Source organism: Petaurus breviceps, unplaced genomic scaffold, assembly GCF_028583685.1.
Source record: "Petaurus breviceps papuanus isolate PSGF00001 unplaced genomic scaffold, PetGlider_PUasm1.0 179, whole genome shotgun sequence".
Classification (NCBI taxonomy): Eukaryota; Metazoa; Chordata; class Mammalia; order Diprotodontia; family Petauridae; genus Petaurus; species Petaurus breviceps.
The window spans coordinates 3,767,607-3,773,133 of record NW_027185779.1 but is presented as its reverse complement, the minus strand read 5'-3'; the positions used below and the strand labels follow the sequence as shown (position 1 = coordinate 3,773,133).

The 5,527-nt window shown below is 37.1% G+C and overlaps 1 pseudogene; it reads left to right on the top strand.

The window, feature by feature from the left end:
- The first annotated feature begins 1,943 nt into the window (after window positions 1-1,943).
- On the top strand, window positions 1,944-2,454 carry LOC138160052 (trafficking protein particle complex subunit 2-like; annotated as a pseudogene).
- The last annotated feature ends 3,073 nt before the right edge of the window (window positions 2,455-5,527 follow it).

The window sequence follows — 5,527 nt, the reverse complement described above, 5'->3', positions numbered from 1 at the left end:
TTAAAAGAGCCAGAAAAGGAAGCAGTGGATGATAGGATCAGAGATTCAGAGTTGTGAGGGAACTTAGATGATGTCTACTCCAAACCTCTCATTTTATAGATGAGGAACTAGGCCCAGGGAGTTTAAGTAAGTTACCTAAAGTTGCATGGGCAAAGCTGATTTAAACCCAGGTCCTCTAATTCCAAATTAATTCCCTATAACAGATTTACCAAAACACATGGACTAAAATTAGACAGGATGAGAAGGCATGGATGGGTTGTGTGTCCTGTGCTCCTGGAGGAAGTTCCATATAAATGAGATCACAGATCTACAGAAGCATCAAGGCAAGTGATACTGTCCTTTCTCATTCTATCTTATTTGCACCAAATCCACCTGGTGAAGACATATTGTTAGACTGCATGGGGTCACTTACAAAAAGGAAATGGGACACATAGTTTTATAATTTTGACACCTTTTTCTCTTGAAGTATCAATGGAAATGCTAAGGTCACCAAACAGACATGACTGATTTCCTGGTTTTGCCATATTTTTCCAAGTTCTCTACTACCTGATTGTTCATTCTCCCCATTTCTCTGTCCCTTCTCTACTTTGCTGTTATCTTCTAGTCCCGGGTTTGTTCATCTTTTTTGAGTCACAAACCCTTGTGGTCATCTGATGAAGCCTAGATAGGGACCCTTTCTCAGAATAATTCAATAAATTATTGAAAGAAATACTAAATTTCAATTAGTGAAAATAAAGATGTAATTTTTTTTCCTGTCCAAATCTGAAATCTAGCCATGGACACCAAGTTAAGGAGTAGAAACTGTTGTGATCCGATGGTCCTGTGCAGTGATAAACTTTAAAAATGGTGGAAGATGGGTGCTCTATGGCTATGGCTGTATTAACAAAGACATGAATAGTAGAAAAAAAGGACTGATAGTCCCTAAAATACACTGAGTAGAAATTTAGCAATAAAACCCTTGGCCTCATATATCTCTATACAAGTGCATAATATATGAGTAATAAATAGATTGTAATAGAGATTCCAATGAAAGAGAGAAATTTAACCAAGGAGAGAAATGTATCACTGAGACTTGATGGGCCCCAACTCAGGATGGGAATATGGTAATATGGCTATGGTTTTGACCTTATTCAAAAGAAACAGAATAGATTAAACTGAGGTACTATTAATATTTTGCTTCTGTGATGAAATCAGGAACTCAAGGGCAGAAGTATTACAAGGAGCATTTGGGTGAAGATAAGTGGAAGTAGACAGAAAAGTACTATTGGGGTGGCCAGGTAGCTCAGCAAGTAAGAGCACTGGCTCCAGTGTTGGGATAACCTAGGGATCAAATCTGGGCTCAGATACTTAGCACCATACCCAGAAATAACTGGCTGTGTAACCTTGAGCAAGTTACTTAACCCCCGATTGCTTTAAAAAAAAAAAGTGATATTATTGTGTATGGGAGTGGGGTAGGGGTGGTATACTATATATGACCAGGACAGGAGGAATTGGATGAAAAGTTCGGGAAATAGATACAAAACCAGACTTGAAAGCACGATATTGTAATAATAGGGAACTTCAACAAAATGGACATTGCCTGGCTAAAACTCTGGGCCAAAAGCACGGTAGGTGATAAGTTTATGACTTGTATTCCTTTCCCGGATATACTCTGGACCTCTTCTACTGTGGTTCAGCTCTTCAATATGGAAATTCACTCCAGCCCTGGAATTCACACATTAGAAGTTCCCTCTCCCTCCTTGCACCGCTCCTCCCAGAACCTCAGTTTAAGGAAAGTACTCAGACCAGCTATGTCTCTTTCTGCTCCAGCCTTCACTCTGAACTTTTTCTACCATGTCGGTGCAATGGGTACCTTTGTCCTTCCTCACACCCCCTTTAGCTTCCTTTAATGTGCTGTCTTCCTTCATTAGAATATAAGTTCCTTGGTTGGACCCTGCCTGTCTGAGTAAGGAGAGTGGCTGCTATGGTTGGTGCAGATGCCGTGTCCTGCCCACAGGACCTGTACATTGGACACAATGTCTGGAAGCTTCTACTTTGTAATTGTATGCCATCATGATAATGCAGTTTTTGAAATGGAATTTTTACCAGCTGGAAAAATGGAATCTAAGAACGATCATTGTCATCTAAACCAGTTCATAGCTTATGACACCCTTGACGTAGTAGATGAAAATATTTGACTGTCTAACAACATGTACTTGAAAACTGTGGACAAATTCAACGAGTGGTTTGTTTCTGCTTTTGTTACTTCAGGCCATATGAGATATATTATGCTTCATGATGTAAGACAACAATATGGAATAAAGAACTTCTCTAGTGATGTCTATGATTTATATATAAAGTTTGCAATGAATCCATTTTGTGAACCAAATTTACCCCATTCAATGAAGTGCATTTGACAGAAAAGTTCAGTTTCTTGGGAAGAAACACCTTCTAGGCTAAATACAGAAAACTTCTTAAATATGTGATGTCATAGTATATGTTGTAAGTAACTAAGAACCAAGTAAGTCTACTGTGTCTTGGCTTTCTAAGCTTCTGTAAGTTAATCTCCTTTCTAGTTAGAAAGACAATAGGGTACTGTTTGTTGTCATTGCTGCAGATGATCCACCTAAAATAACTTATACTTTTGAAAAATACTGTTTTTGTGAAGAATGCTAGATGAAGTGCCCTGACAATTATTTTGCCTTTAAAAATTGCTTAGAAGATTTTACTTTGACTAGTATAATATAATCTTCTTAATTAGATTGTAAATTAGGCAAATGTCATATTTGGTTAATAGATCTTAAACTGAAATATAAAAGTTGACTCACAATAGGAAATAAAATTTACAGCATACACATGGATTTTTAAAAAATTATAAATTGGGCCAGCTAGGTGGCACAGTAAATAGAGCACCAGCCCTGGAGTCAGGAGGACCTGAGTTCAAATCTGGCCTCAGACACGTAACACTTACTAGCCATGTGACCTTGGGGGAGTCATTTAACCCCAATTGCCCTGTCTTCCCCCCTCCAAAAAGCAAAAACAAACAAATAATAAAAAATTTATAAATATAGACAATATTCATAGTGCTAAAAAAAATATTATTTTTGTTTGTCAAGTTTTATACTAAGTATCTGAGAGCATCAATTATTGAGTTGGGCAATAGTACCAAAAACCCAGAAAACTTAGAGCATGAATATAAGACTCTACCCATAAATAAAATGAAATGTTTTTTTGAGACCAAAAGTTAAGTATGTAAACAGTATGCCTCTGCATGATCTTTTATCACTGTTATGTATTTGGAACCTTGAGGATGCTTTCTTTCCTCAAAAGAATAACAAGAATCAAGGGCGGCTAGGTGGCACAGTGAGTAAAGCACCGGCCTGGAGTCAGGAGGACCTGAGTTTTGGTTCCGACCTCAGACACTTAACATCCACACACAAAAAAAACTAGCCATGTACTTTGGGCAAGTTACTTAACCCCAATTGCCCTCCAAAAGGAAAAAAAAAAAAAAAAAAAGAATAACAAGAATGATAACTGCATTTCCTTTTGATAAATTAGTTTCATACTTTTTTAAAGGTAGTCGGGTTATTTATATATTTTAGCTTTCAAGAATAACCTGAATTGGGGCAGCTAGATGGCGCAGTGAGTAGAGCGCCAGCCCAGAGCACCGGCCCTGGAGTCGGGAGGACCCGAGATCTCTGGCCTCAGACACTTAACACCCACACAAAAAAACTGGCCATGTAACCTTGGGCAAGTTACTTAACCCCAATTGCTTTAAAAAAAAAAAAAGAATAACCTGAATTAAATTAAAGTTTGGCAGTTTGATAGTAAGCATATAGACTATAATTAGGAAAGTTGTCTGGAGTTTTTTGCATTGTAGAAAGTATGGAATCTTATTCTATAAATTATGTGTTATTTTTGTAAACAGATCACATGTTCATAACCCAAAAGTTCCTGGAAAAGCTACAAATATCTAGAAAACTATTACTGAATTCAATATAATAAAAGGGAACTTTTAAGTTAAAAAAAAAAAGAATGTAAGTTCCTTGAGGGCAAGGACTATTTTTTCTTTTTATTTGCATTTGATTTCTTGTGCTTTGCATAATGTCTGGTACACAGTAAGTGCTTAATAATGCTAGCTGACTGATTCTTTTGGAGGGCTTCATGTTTAATATGAATGTATATGTAAAGGCTGTATCTTGGGGTAGGGGGAGAGGAGGGGAAGATTACTTCATGAATCCAGGTATATGCATGAGACCAGATAAAATCAGTGAATATTAGTAATCCAAAGTAAGTAAACTGGCGATAGAAATTCCAGTAAGGACCTGAAAAAGAAACCAGTGCCACATACTTTGCCATAATTGGCTTTCTTGCCTTTTTTCCCCCTTGTAAGCTCACAGAGTAAGAGTTTAAGAGCAAGAAAGGACCCTGGAAGTTATCCAGTGCTGCTTCCTTCATTTTTTAGATTAGGAATTGAGGTCCAGAGAAATTAGGTCATCTGCCTAAGGTCATGAAGGTGACTGTCTTATTGCTAAATTAACATGACTTTTTTTTTTAGCCCTACATATGTAGGCATACTTCATCTAGTCTTGAATGATTCATTTTCTTATTAAATTGGGTGTTGGCGGATTTGCCACAACAGACATAAAAGTTATTCTATTTAAGTTATTATAACCATGAGTCATCTTGCCCACTTTTTGTACATATTTTCTACCAATATGCCACAATTTCATTCTTCTACTCTGTGCTTGAATGTAATAATTATATTTTCCTTTCTTTTACATTTTTTTTAGGAGCAAAAGCACAAAAGGCTTTCTTCAGTTTTTCATACTTCAGTGTTAATGGCTATGAGATCTAATAGATGTAAGTATTCTTCCCACTGGTGTCACTCAAAAAGCCCCTGTGCTGATAGACTTAAAAGCATATAGATTCAGGGCTGGAAGGTACCTCTAGTCTAGCCCCATCTCCCTACAAAAGAAGAAGAAATAGAAACTCAGAGAGACAGCACAATTTTCCTTCTCATCCTTTGTGAACCATATCCATCCATGTTCTTCCAAAGACGATCCATCCATCATACTGGAAGCCTTCCTCTAGGTGGTTTACTCTTCCTGAGTACCAGTGGAGCCCTCTGGCACTGCATTTATTGTCCCATACTCTTTCCCTGTGACTGGCCTACCTCCTTTTTTGCTCAGATATTTCTTTACCTTACACTGATTTTTGAGTGCTGGTCATCCTGGGAAATATGCTAGATGCAGTTACCTTGTGTCCATCATCCATCTCTCTACTGCCTTTTGTTTCACCTACACATTTGATTTTTCAGAATTGAGAAATCAATATTTCCTCTAGTTATGTTAAACTGTTCTTAATCCTAATCTAACTTAATTGGAATAAACTAATGAATCAATCCAACAAATATTTCTTAAGTGCCAAGTATGAGCTGGGGGAGACAATGTATGTATATATTAGTACCTAAAGAATAAATTCAAGATAAGTAATAAGGTAGCCAAATGCAAGTAAAATTGAGAGGGAAGGCACTTACAGTTGGGGA